At 46.1% G+C, this 14,727-nt stretch overlaps 1 pseudogene; it reads right to left on the bottom strand.

Annotated features, from left to right (window-relative positions):
• Positions 1 to 8,545: 8,545 nt before the first annotated feature.
• The window catches only part of LOC120844736, an 80,090-nt pseudogene continuing 73,908 nt past the window's right edge, over positions 8,546 to 14,727 (bottom strand).

Genomic DNA, 14,727 nt, shown 5'->3' with positions numbered 1-14,727 from the left:
AAGGCTCGCGTGGCATTCAACGAGGTTTTAATAGCTGACGTTTTTAAGAGGCGCGAAATATGGGACGCCAGTTCGCCAGATTACCGCACAGCCTCCTGAGGTCGGAGCACGAAAACCGCAGTGCATTGCGATTTCCGCGCCGCGCATTCCACCTCATGTGGCTCGTCTTCCGAAATTCGCAAGCTACGATTTTCGCAGCCTCCGATTTCTCTCCGATTTTTGGTTCGTTTTTTCGCAAATGTGTTCCCGCCTTTTAAGGCGGCTCTTGCGATTGTCGCCTCTCCCCGATAGAATTATCGCATAAGATCTTCGTTTCTTTATCACCCACGCTTTAAATTTTTACTTGTTTGTGTTCTTGTTTTTGCTACTCTAGTCGCATCTACGAATTTACCATGTGGGGTTACGATATCACGGTGATTCTGCAGTTTCTCTGATAAAGGCCACCTTCTTAAAACAACAAAAGAAAAACATAAACAAAGAGCGATTGGTTTTATCGCCGAGTCACGCATCGATGATTGTTTCGGAGCTGGGAGTGTAACTCCAGAAAACAAGAACGGCATAATCTGCCAGAGTGAGCCGGTAGATGACGCATACAGTTTCTCCGGCCACCACTCCCGCGGTATATTTAACAGTTAAGTACATTGTACATTCTTACCCCGAGCGTAAACGATAATGAGGCCAAAATGGCCTTGCTTAGTCACCCACGCCCTAGCTCTTTCACGAACGTTCTAGGCCGAATTATGGAGATGACGACCGTAGTAGATAAATAGCCGAGCGCCATATTGCCAATTCATTCACTATTTCTTTCTCACGATAGCCGGTTGTTGCGCCTATACTCCGTTTCAAACATTGCGTGCAACGCTGGGAAAGCTACTGAAGTAGTGCGCATGAAAAAACAAACAAAATTGTGTTACTCCGCGAGATTTCGTGGACGAGCGGTACAAGGCGCTGCTCTGGCGATGCCGGCGATGCCGACATCTCGGTGGCGGTGGTTCGAATCCACTTAGGGCGCCAAGTTTTTTTTTATTTTTTTTTTTACGAGCGATTTTTTGTACAAGATTGTGCGTATTGCGGAAGTGCATATTTCAATTCCTCTTTTCTTGTTGAGTTTTATTTATAAGAAGGTAGACTAGGGGCTGGTGTTCCGCTCGAACTTGCGCCGGCCTCGTCAAAACGGAAGAACGGTCGAGATCCAGGGCGTCTCTATTTAAAGCCGTTTATTTACATGGTAGCGTGAAAATCATAGAGTACCTTGAAAGTGTGGTGGACGGTCCTTTATATAACGAATATTGTGATTAGGGGACCGCACTGCCATTGTTCAGACGGCTTGGCATTCCCTCACGTGATGTGACTTCATGGAAGTTTCCTTCAGAGTCAGAATACTCGCCGGTGTATGGAAGAAGTCATCCAGACGGCAGTATCTCGGTGCTCTGGTGCCGGCGCCCCCATGAAGCGGGAGTGATTCACAATAGACGCGTTCACAACACACGGCACTCGAGATCAGGATCGAGTGTTGTTTCCTTTTCGAGGAAAGCAGGGGCCTCGGAATACAGGCACGGGCATGTGCGTCGTTTACTTAGCCGACCGTGCCTCAGGCAGACGGAGCCGATCAAGGTTACGGTCCCGCAGGCAGAAGAACCCAGACGCTTCGGAATGCAATCACGGGCACCGCCTGCTGTAAGGTCCCGCAAGCAGACGGAGCCGTTGTCACGATTCATCACCGACACAGTTCCTTCTTGAGGCTTGTTTGACTTTGAAGCCATAAGGCCGATTTCAACACCAGAAATAACAGGTGGCAGTTCACAACACTGTCCGCGTGCTCGGAACTTTCACGTTGCGAGGTCTTCGCTTCGGGGACGCCACCTTGCCAGACACTCCGGTGTCGTTACTGACCGTCTCCAGGACCTCACGGACCGACGTCTCCGGGAAACACGTTCTTGAACTCGCGTACACGTTGGCGATCACCTGCTTGCACTTTTGCGAGATCTTCACACAACGAATCTTCGAAAATATCCGAGCAGGAAAAGAAAGCCATCTTCACGAAACCGGCGAGGCAGGGGCAGCCGCACAACCCGAAAACCCGAAGCGAGTGCGAGTGCCGCACGAACGAAAACGGAAAATAATTTGGAGTAGTTTACATTATCTTTTCCTTTTTATTGAAAAAGAATCGGTGTTCCCTCGAAATCATAACGCCACTATTAGTTACTAGCTACAAAGATGTACACTTTTCGACTTTTTTTTTTTTTTCAGGGGCCGCTCTATTTTGTGGAGCGAACGTAGTCGCGGTCGGCTGTGCAAACCGGCGCGCTAGCTTTGACTACGTTGCACGCTATGTTTGAAACGGAGTATAAGGTCCCTTGATACTTCATTTATAAGTAGCGACAGCCGATACAAGTCACAAAGCATATTCCGCTGGAACCAAATGGCGGCATTCAGCTCAAACCTCTGCTGTGCGGCGCCCGCCATTCGCTTCCTAAAACCTGCACTGTCACCTAGTCGGCACTTCAATGGATGTCGCTACTTGTAAGAAACTCTTATCGAGGGATTTAGTCACCCCGACGTACCGCCGCCTGCGGCTGCCGGCCGACGCTCGCTGCTGTTTCTCGACGAGTGTTCTTCCTTTTTGTTTCTCGCACGAGTTCGCCCTAGTTAGATATTTAGTTCTTCGCGTTTTCGCCTGCCTCATCATGTGTCATTCGTTAGATTTCCGGTGGAGGTGCGTTCTACTGAAGCCCATGAAACGTACCCCTCCGAGGCCTCGCAGCGCAAGCCCAGTCCCCGGCTCAGAAGACCTTCCGTGGAAACTACCGAGACACGAGGAAGCTGCAGTGTTCAAGGTTCGCCCCCGGAAGTTTGGCTGCTTCCGTAAAAGTCCCACCGGTCGAAGAAGCCAACGATGTGCAACAAATCATCTTAGACGCCTGCCGCACCCCAGTCGTGTACTTCCCCGTCGCTCTTCGTACACCAACGCCCTTCCACGGCGAGATTAACGAAGACGTCGAGGACTGGATCCAACACTACGAGCATGTGGCACGCCAGAATAGATGGACGCCGGACGCGTGTCTACAGAAAGTTTATATTTTCACTTGAGAGAACGGAGCGACACTGGTAGGAAAACCACAAGATGACGATCACCTCATGGGAACTGCTCAAAGCGGGTCTCCGACGGACGTTTTGAAATAAACATCGACGAGAGAAAACCGAAGACCTGCTTCGGTCGAGAACCCAAGGCCCGAATGAGACCGTCTCTAGCTTCGTGAAAGATATCTTGCACCTGAATTCCCTCCCCGACCCCCAGGCCACAGAAGGAAAAAAGCATGAAGTCCTCATGCGTGGCGTAGTGGACGACATCTTCGGTGGCCTCGTCCGTAACCCCCCGACGACGGTTGGTAGACTTGTCACCGAGGCAAGCGACATTGAGCGAGCACTGGCGGCCCGAGCTCGCTACTACTAACGACACGACGACGCCTCAACCCTCCCACTGCCGCACGCAGAGCGCAGCACTAAAGGCGACAACCTTCGCGACATCATCCGGGAAGTCGTTCGAAAGGAGCTCCGAGAGCTGCTGCCTACCGCTGTTCCTCCAGCATATCTCTCCATCGTCGGCACTGTCCGCAAAGATCTCCAACGTGCACTCCAGCCAGAAGTTTCGGTCGACGCTGCACAGAAAGCACCGGCCTGACATACGCCACCGTGGCTCGTCGTCTGCAGCCTCCCGTCGCTCAACACCACGGGGCGCTTCTCCAACGTGTTGATCCATCGCTGGAGTACTCCCGACGCCAAGACGAACGTCCTTAGTACGCTCGCCCTGAGCAACCTGCACCTGGGAGGACGGACGTCTAGAGAACAGTCGAGCAACGCCCGCTTTATTTCCTTTGCGCGGAAGCCGACCACGTTTATCAACGTTTGCCACTACCGCCAGCTGGGACTGCGAGGGTTTGCGCCCAATAACCTTCGACCACGACTTGGGGAGCGAACTCAGGACATCACGGACTTCCTTCGCAGCTCGACATCTCCTGAGCTGTCGCCCCGCCGAGCATATCAATAGCCTTCACCGCGACGCCCTCCATCGCCTCTTCATAGGTCCCGTCGCCAAAGCATGTCTCCCCAGCCTCACCGGGAAAACTAAGCGCGGCAACCCCCGAATGTGAAATTGCTATCGACCGACGACGTAAAGAGCCTCCAAAAACTCCGGAAACCTCCCACTCGACCGACACCATGCATCGAAGTGACAATTTCGCAACGGTGCCCAATAACCTCAACGTTGTTAATGAAGGCCACGACGCGTCGGCACTCGTGGACACCGTTGCGGACTACTCCGTATTTAGAGGGACACTCTTTCGACGCCTAAGGAAAGTGACGACGCCATGGGACGAACCTGAAATACGAACCGCCGGAGCACACCTCATCACGCCTGTTGGAAGATGCACTGCTTGCGTCGAAATTCACGGAAAACCTGTCTAATCAAGTTCGGCGTCCGTCAGGACTCTGAGAGAGACGTCATTCTTGGCATGGACTTCTTGTGTGAGCACAATGCCGTGATCGACCTAGCTGAGAACAGGATGATGCTGCGAAAGCCCGCCCTACCTTCGGAGGTATCCAAAACGACGCCAGCCGCCGTCCGAGTCATTGCAGCCCACGCGAACCTGCCGGGTCTCCCCAAGAGAAAGAGAGGCCATTCATTAAGAAGTACAGGAGATGCTCAACGGCGACACCATTCAGTCTTCAAGCAGCCCGTGGGCATCTCGAGTCCTACTGGTGAAAAAGGACAGAACGCTTCGATTCTACGTAGCCTACCGGCGGCTCAACGACGTGTATCTGGTTTCCGCGTCGACGACACACTGGACCGGTTCCGCCACTCCCGATACTTCTCGTCGATGGACCCGATGAGTGGCTACTGACAGATCGACGTCGACGAAAGGGACCGAGAGAAAACTGCCTTCTTCTAGCCCGATGGACTGCACGAGTTCAAGGTGATGCCCTTCGGACTGTGCACGGCGCCAGCCACTTTACAGCGTATCATGGACACTGTACGCGGGCCTCATGTGGAAGAGCTGTATCATTTATCTTGACGACGTCGTGGTATTCTCGGCCAACTTCCACCAGCACTTGCGACGCCTTCGTGCCGTACTGGAAGTCGTCAGGACCGCCGGACTCATCCTCAAGCTGACGAAGTTCCGGTTCGTCTAGTGCGAACAGAAGTTCCTAGGCCACGTTGTGAGCAACGAAGGTGTTCGCCCTGACCCTGAGAAGACTCGCGCCGTAGCGGCATTTCCAACGCCCGCCGACAAGAAGGCCGTCCGAGGATTCCTGGGGATTTGCACGTACTACAGGTAGTTCTTTCGGGATTTCGTCACGCTTTTTGTGCCGCTCACGCACCTCACAAAAGACAATGTGAACTTCGAATGGGGAGAAGATGAAGAATTATTCGACGAGCTGGAGCGACGACTGCAGTAGCCACACATTCTCTGCCACTTCGACTAGTCAACTGAAAGAGAAATTTAAATGGACGCCAGCAATACAGGACTCGGAGCGGTACTGGTCCAACGACAAGAGGACACAGAGCGCGTGATCCCCTGCGCTAGTCGGACGTTGTTGAACGCGGAACGAAATTACACGAAGACCGAGAAGGAATGTCTTGCCTCGCCTGTGCGATCGAAAAATTCAGCCCTTACTTATACGGGAGCCCTTTTCCAGTGGTCACCGAGCTCCACTCGCTATGCTGGTCAGCGAGCCTGAAGGACCCATCGGAAAGCCTTGCTCAATGGAGCCTACGGCTGCAAGAGTACGACGTGACCATGGTCTACGAATCAGGCCGAAAGCACAGCGATACGGACTACCTGTCCAGAGCACCGGTCGAGTCTGCTACCGGCTGCGCCGAAGGCGGCAACGGCGACGACGATAGCTTTCTCGGTGCAGTGAGCGTTAACGGTATGGCAGCGCTCCAACAGGACAATCCTGAACTGCGCGCGTTGATCGACCAATTGGAGGGGCGAGGGGGTATAATTCCCCGAGCCTTCTCACGTGTCCTTCCAGCATCCGCCATGCGGCCAGGTATGCTCTACGCAGAGAACTTCGAGGGTAGTAACTTGACGCGGCTCCTGGTAATCTCTACAAGAGTTCGAGAAAATATCTTCCAAGCCTGCCCCGACGACCCGACAACTGGGCCCCCGGGCTACTGCAGAACTCTTGCACGAATTCGAGAAAAATACTACTGCCGAAGCACCCGAAGAGTGTCCACCTCTACGTCCGATCGTGCCGCGAGTGCCAACGACGCAAGAAGCCACCGACGAGGAGGGTAGGACTGCTGCAGCCGATCACTCCACCGACTACGCTGTTCCAGCAGATCGGAATGAACTTGCTTAAACCGTTCCCATCATGGACGCAAAGAAAACGATGGATCGCCGTCGCAAAAAATTACGTCAGAAGGTACGCCGAGACAAAAACGCTCCCATAGGGAATCGCTGTGGAAGTAGCCAAGTGCCTCGTCGAGGCCATCGCCCTCAGGCACGGCGCCCTCAGAGTAGTGATTACAAACTGAGTGTCGTCGTTTTTGGCCCAGCTAACTCAGGAGATCCTCCGACTCAGCTACAGCGGTCATCGCCGAACGACGGCGTATCATCCGCAGACGGACCGGCTGACGGAACGGCTGAACAAAACCATCGCCGACATGATCGCCATGTACGTCGAGATGGAGCACAAGACTAGGGACGAAGTCTTACCCTACGTCATGTTTGCATAATACAGGGTGGTACAAGAGACCACTGGAGTCACACCTCTCCGACCGGTACATGATCGAAAAGTAACAACGCGATGCTGAACGCGATGCTGCCCCACGAACCAGCTAACCATCTGGGCGATGACGCCCAGATGGTTGCTCAGCGGGCCGAAGAAGTCCGCTAACTCGCACGACTGCGGATTCAGGACCAGCAGCGTGTCAACGCTGGCCGCTACAATCTTCGTTGTCGGGATGTTCATTCCAAACCCTGAGACAGGGTGTGGGTGTGGGCACCCATTCCTCGCCGCGGCCTCAGCGAAAAACTGTTGAAACGACACTTCGGACCGTAAAAGGTACTTAATCCCCTTGGGAAGCTTAACTGCGAAGTGGTACTTCGCGGATTTCAAATATTATCACGACGCTGACCTCGACCCGATATGGTTCACGTCGTTAGACTGAAGCAGTTCTACGCTAGGTAGCACTGAGGATTTTTCGTTTTTCAGAGGATGTTTCTAGCTTACTATTATTTCGTTTTGTTTTTTGTTGCATCGGGCGATGCGCTTTGAAAGGGGGCGTAATACCGCATGCATGATCGAGGAGATACGGTTCACCGTTCGTCGAGAAGATTCGCGTACATTCTATAAGTAGGCCAGAATAACCCTGTCTAGTCAGGCTTGCCCTAGCTCTTCGCAAATCTAGGCCGAATATTCGAGACAGCAAGCATAGTAGATAAGGAGACGAGCGCTGTATTGCCAAGTTATTTACTGATTCTCTCTCGCAATTGCCATCTGTTACGGCTACGCACCGTCGCCTGCTGCTGTCGCCTCCAACTCTCGCTGCTGCTTTCTCGACGTGTGTTCTTTTTTCGTTTCTGACAGAAGTTGACCACCATTAAATCTTTAGTTCTTCCCGTTTTCCTTCCTCATCGTCCGCCATTCGTGACGATCATTGTTCTAAATCTTTACTAAATAAGCTATTAAAGATAATGTGATCAGTTTTATTGCGAGGTCCCAGTATTCAACTTCTGCTAAAACCTTAATATGTAAAGCATCTTCATTTTCCTGTAACATTTACCTCTCGCTTTGTGCCGTCAGAGTTGAGAAATTTGAGTTACTTTGTGTGTCCGAATAAAACTTGTCATGCCACTGCGACTCGAAAGGGGAGTCTAAACCAAAACGATATTCTCTTGAGTGACTGTCGCTGCTCCGGAGTGAATAATTTGGGTCTCGCCGTAAAAAAAAATAAAAGAATATATTTACGGAACTATATACAGTATCAGAAATTAAATTACTTGCTCATTCCTGGCCGAGAACTGCCTGCATAGCATACTTGGCACCAAACTCTAGAAAATTGAGTGGGTCGCGTTTTAACGAGAAGCAAATGTGAATGAATTTCATTTTTTGAAAATATTTACGAAATTTAATTTCTTAATAGTTATGGGACGTGCTTTCGACATGTCGGCGAACATTGTCTTAATAATGACAATTTATATTGGTGCTTATTTGAATCTATCTTCGGAACACGTTGACGCTCATTACCACGATCGATAGGTTTTCAAATATACAACGTTAATTTAAACATTATATTAAAAATAGCCAACATGCCGTCGATCTTGTTTTGCATGGCGTCATATTATTGAGCTCGACTTTCTAATAACCGATAGCACCAAGTTACCTGAAGGTTTATGTTGAAAAAAAATCTATCAAAGTAATTCGGAAATGTAAGAACACATTTTTGACTTCTAAGCTTTCGAGGCTACAAAATCTAAGGTATGGCGTAGAATTTTTTTTTTCAAGATGTTTTTATTAGCTAGTTTCCCTGGCAATATTATTCCAGGATTTCCTCGTCCGACAGTTAGTTGGGTGGGTTGCGGTCGTAACATCCGTGTTCATGTTGCCTGTAATAGAAGGATGGATGTACTTGAAATCGAAAACGCGAGTTGGGGTGGGTATTTTGAGTTGCCTCAAAAATACACAGGGTATTTGACTAAAGGAGTACATATTCGATATTGCGAAAACTACGCATCGAAGCAAAAAAAAAAAGGCTTGTGTCGTTTTGGTCCTGCGCCAGGGGCTATCTAGGAAAATGATTAAAGTCCGGAATAATTAGAGTATCAATTATTTTTCCATAATTAACTATTTTAATATTGCGTTTAAGGGCATGGTTTCGACTAGAAAATTGATCAGCATCATCGAAAAAACATTATATCAACATAATGCAGAAGGATAGAAGACACGGGAAGCATTTTACGGCTTTCTGAAACACCACACAAATTCGACGGTTTGCAATCGGAGCGCATCTCGCAATGCAGCCTCTGCTGCATTGCACGAGGACAGCCCCGCAGATGATAGTTGCACTGATTCTCCACGGGGCGCGGTTCCGTTGGTGCCGAGAAGCGCTTCAATTGCAAACCGAAACTTAAAAACCCGTCGAAGTTGTGCGGTTTTTCAGAAAGTCGTAAAATACTGGGCATGCCTTCTATCGTTCTGCAATTTCTTGATTTAGTGTTTTTTGATGATGCTCAGTAAGATTCTCATTGAAACCACGCTTTTAAACTCAATATTAAAAACAAATACGGGAAAATAATTAACAATGTAATTATCCCGAACTTTAATAATTTTCCTAAATAGGCACCTGGCCCAGGACGAAAACGACACACGCCTTGTTTTGGTGCGACTCGTAGTTTTCGCAATATCGGATTGGTCCACCTTTCATGAAACATCCCAAATATAACAGCCGCACTTCCGTAATAAGCAAAACCGCAGTTTAAATTTTATAGAAAGTTTACTTCCGCCGAGTTCTTTTTAGGGGACCCAAGGTGAAATTCTACATTTCCCCTGATTGATTTTTTAACGCAGTTCCGTGCGTTGTTATGAATAGGTGAAAAAAGAAATGTTCACAATAAAATTTATGTATGGTGCGTGTTGGGCGAGTTGGTGCTGGAACTTTTAGAACATGTTAGCGCTTCTAGACACGGACGAGATGGGAGAACAGGACAACACACTGCGCAATCATAGAATTTTGCTATATAAACGTAGAAAAAACGGTCTTTTTCTTTTTGTCTGAACTAATCATTTTTGCCATTTTAATGCCAGAAATAACGGGTGACACATATCGTACATTCGACCTTCTGGTGAGATACTTGTAGCTTTGCATCTTAGGATACATATAAATGTTGCTTATTAGATACTCTACACCTACAGTCATATGCATATCCTATCGACTGGTATCACTTAAGTTTAAGTTAGATTATTTGCACAAAATATGCATCCAGCAACTTAACAAAAAAGATTAAATTTAGTAATTTTTTAGGTCAACTTTAGTGTAAAGAATAGCATTTTTATTTCTTTTGATATTTGTTTTCCCACTTGTTTCAATGATGCTAAATTTCTATTGGCCCAATGAAAGGTTCGTATGTTTCGTTATAATTTGTGCAGTTTTTTTCTTTAGTTTTCCGAATCGACAAAACTACAGGTTTGTTGATTCGGGAGCATTGTTTGACATCTTGGTTAAACAATGACCCCCTCTCAAAAAAAAGAAAAAAAAAAAAAAAGAAAACAGCGGTGGTTTAGCGCGAGTTGGCTTACTGCAAGGCTTTCCAGGCTTAAATGCTACGGGCATTGGCCTTGTAAGCTTTCAGCTTGGGAAGTCAAGGGGCTGGGGGAGCCGGCTTTCGAGAGGTGAAGGGAGGGGAGAGTGTGTTGTGAACGTGTTCCTATTATAAAAATAATGTCTGGCCCGCCCCTCCGCTCTTCTGACACGGTAGGCTACGAGTGCTTTTGCTTTGTTTTATTTTAAATCAGTCACTTGAGTCGAGGTGCATTTTGTTGTCTATCTGAAGTTTAATATATACCTTGTTTTTAAGGCTTCACAAAATTTGTAAAAAACGTGAAAACAACACTAAGAAGTATTTAATAGTGGACTTATACGGCAAGGAGAACATAATAGAAGAGTATAATCTTCAGGATAACTGGGTTAACGAAAAAAAGGTGTTAATGAACGTTTTTAATTATGGAAGACAAATATATAGTTCGATACGAAATCTTTGTGAGCGTAATCTTAAACAACTAAATAGTAAATTTGAAAAAGATCCGAGGCCCATGGAAGGCGCGGTGCTGCGCTAGACATACGACTCGTGAAACTGCGCAATGCTAATAATGCAAAAACGGGCCTGCGTTTTTTTTTTTTTTTTTTACACGTTTTTATTTTTTTTTATTTTTACACCGCCAGCATCGCGTCCTTCGCACAATTGGTAACTGTACCGCACCACCGCGCTTCGAACGCTCCCAACGTCTTTGTAAACTTTCTTTACAAAGTTGTTTTCAGTGGCGCTCCGCAAGTTTCGCACTAAAAGCATGGGTTTATTTTCAAAATTAGAAAAGGTAAAAGACGCTTTTACAGAGTCCATCAAGCAACATTGACCGTCGCCATTTATTGGGCATGAAGAGCCTGATTGAATCCGAGTCTTCGCCGAATGCCGACGCAGCACTCGAGTCCAATAGATTCGCAGAGCACGTGACCAAGTCATGGTGGACAGGCGAAGGCGAGGACTATTGGAAAGGGTCTAATAACAAATCTTTGATAATGACTTGGCTTAACGTGAAACCTCTATAATATGCCCTTTTTGGCCTCATAACTCACTTGCACAAACCGTATTAGGCAGCTCTTGCGGCTTTCATGAATAAATTTGTAAAGCGCTCCCCTCCCCCCCCCCCCCCCCCCCCCCGGGCCAGACACATAAAAAAGCAAAACAAAACAAAAACACAGTGTATATTTTTTTCCCCATATTGTTCCAGTTTTCTTAGTAAATATCTTATATTTATGAGAAAGTTTCTAGTCCAATAACCGCATATGACTAATTATGATCATATAAGGGCATGGAATTACCTTTTAAGAACATATAAGAACAAGATTATATAAGAATTTATAAGACACTTTTTAGAAGTTTCTTGTAACTGCTTATATAATATTAGGGTCGAAGCTCCTTAGGGGCTAGCCATGTCCGTATGTCCGTCCGCCGTCGGGTCACCAGCACCTGACCACGTGCTCCCGTGCTCGTGTAGGGCAAAAAAACAACAAAAAATAACCGCATCTCCACGTGGTGAATGATATTGATTGGGTCGAAGCTCTGGTGGTGCTTGTCTGCGCAGACGGTGAGCCGCAGCATGCCGTGCCTTTCGTTCGTTTTCATCCATGTAAGAAGGAGAATGGGTGGTATGGAACGTGGTTATATACGCATTTGAGCATTTGACCGCAGCGTGACATGGATGACAACGAACGAAAGACTCGGTATGCTGCGGCTCAGCGTCTACGCAGAGAAGCACCACCAGAGCTTTGCCTCAATCAACATCATTCACCACGTGGAGATGCGGTTTTTTTTTTTATATTGTTGTTTTATGTTCTTATAAGGTCATTGTATGCTTTTTTATTATCTTATTTATTCATATGCGTTTATTGTACCTAGAATTTTCTTATACATATAAGATTGTTTTCTAGGATCTCTGTCTGTCGTGTTTTTTCACCACTGTAGAATATAGGACTTGGTCCCAAGAGTTAAAAACCGGACGAAAACATCTACAACCCATAGACCTGGTAGTGCAACTATCATTCAAGATCCGAACTTTAGCCTTTTACTTTTAAAGTTGGTTGCGTCTAGTTTTTTAAATTACTAATTTTCACAGATTTGATCAACAAATGATGGTCGACGAGCTCATGTTAGTACACTAGTGCTCTTTACGAGTGCAATGTGCTCAAAGACTTTGTGGAAGGAACACCTGGCGGCATATTAGACCATAAAAATTTCCGTCGGCAAAAAACAAAAACCTCCTACAGTAACAGCTGAAAAGAAACATAGGCAAGCCTGAAGTTGCATTTAGCTAACATTTAATTTTAAAAGGTAATAGCTACAGCCCATTGGGTCGATCCCAGCAACTGAAACTTGGTAGCTTATTGCTTCTGCTTCCCGTGTAAGCAGTTGATCTATGCGCGTTGAGGTTTTGCCAAGGCGGTGTTTGGTAGGGGGAGATAACAGCTTCAGATACTCCTATCAGCGTTACGGTAACTGAGGAGAAAGGATTAATCCGTCAAATGTAAAAATATCTCCATAAAAAGTGGAGAAAATGCAGACACTTTTAAGTGCGTGGAAATTATAAGATTTTTTTTTGTGGGTGCAATATTAGCGTTAATGTACTGCACTTCTCAGAGAGTACCAATTATAAAAAAAAGGTATTGCAAGCAGAAGATCGCAGTCAAAACATACATGATAATGTCTTTTGTGGAAACGTATCTGACGTGTCTGAAAGCTATGTAACGGAGGCATTAGAAATTACAACAGTTTATTCACTCCGTTCATCAGGAACGAATTTGAACGTAAAAAAAAAACAGCATATGTTAACAAGGGCTGTACCGCTATAATCTTTTTTCTACCCGTTCAAATATGAAATGACAAGTATAATAAAAGATATCTCCCTCAGCGCTTGTCAAAGCTGGCCTCAGCATTTCCACGCTGAGGTGTTTCACAGAGCGGAAACTTTCATTCCGATGTGTCATCTTATTCTGTTGACACTCCTGAACAGACTTGACCAAAGCTTGAACGTCTGCCATTGAGAAACTTAGACGCAAGCAACTTGGAAAGTGAAAAGCCGAAGCAGCGGTATGAACGCTATTAACAACACGTACAAGGCGTACCTTCGTAGATCTTGTCGTCTGGTTTCTAACAGCCGTTAGGATCGAGTTCTTCAATTTTCGATGGAGAAAGAACACGACAGGCAGAAAAACACAACGTGAGAGGTACAGAATTGTTGCGCACAATAAACTAAAATAAGCAAAAGTACGTAGGCCGACTCAAATCTTCTAATTCGAATTGAAAGCAAAAAAGAAAAAAACGCGTAATCATTGGTATCAAAACAACGGTAGATTGGACTTTTTGTTTTTGTTTTTGTTTTTTGCTGATGGCTACACGTTCGCGAATCCCTTTCCCTTCTCTAGCACCTTCAAAGCCAGCTCATGCCACCCACAAACAGGCAATTTTAATTAAGCCAATAGAAAGTTAACATAATTTGGAATAACACGAAAAATACCAAATAAATACAATTCGCGTTTTTAAAGAAAAGAACAAAAATAGCAAAATCCATTAATGCAATTTAACGATTCATGTTATCGTTGTCATGAAAATAAATTTATATAAATTAGTACCGGAATATAAAACATGTATAAGATTTCAGGTTAGCGCTATTTAGTAAGCGATGTAGGTGCTTACTCCTGAGATGCAGGGCTCCAAAACATGTCAACGAAACGTAAATTGTACGATGTTTTTCAATGTCAATCTCGTACTTGTTTACTCGAAAAAAGCAATCGTTTACAATTGCGTTGGCTTTTTGTAAAACATAGTCTAATATACTTCTTTACTGCAGAATAAGAAATGTAACTGGCCGTTGCTTGAAAATGTAACCGTTACTTTTCAGATTACTTCATATTTTCAAGACGAACGATTTGTCTGCTGTTTGAAAACGTGTCTTTCGTACCTTTTATTATTTCATCAGAATCATCGAATTTTAAACTACTTTCCTTCTTAATCCTCCAATTTCTGTAAACCATCCTCCTGTCTGAGACATGGTTCGAGGATTCATTGGTAGAAATCTTGTACAAATTGCGCCATTAGAAAGAAGAGTGAAAAAATGTAACGGTTAGAAAAAAAGTTTAGTACTTCAAAAAGTAATATAATAACTTTTGTGATTACTTCCAAATGAATGTTATACACAATTACTCGAAATGGCAATCGATTGGAAGTAATTGTATTACTTGTAAATAATGCCGTACAGGACCGAGGGTTGTACTTTCGACATTTGAAACGGGGGGGGGGGGGGGGGGGGGAGGGAGTTGGCTGATTAGATTTCCTCAGGCTTCTTTTGCAAAATAATTTCGGTTTACGAGGGACAATCCTACTTGCAACACATATTGGCCCCCCCATTCTCGCATTATGGTTTCGTAGTCTGTGTTCCAAATCTTAC

This window comes from Ixodes scapularis, unplaced genomic scaffold, assembly GCF_016920785.2.
Source record: "Ixodes scapularis isolate PalLabHiFi unplaced genomic scaffold, ASM1692078v2 PGA_scaffold4__175_contigs__length_147842914, whole genome shotgun sequence".
Taxonomy (NCBI): domain Eukaryota; kingdom Metazoa; phylum Arthropoda; class Arachnida; order Ixodida; family Ixodidae; genus Ixodes; species Ixodes scapularis.
The sequence above is the reverse complement of the archived record's forward strand: the minus strand, read 5'-3'. Positions and strand labels throughout refer to the sequence as shown.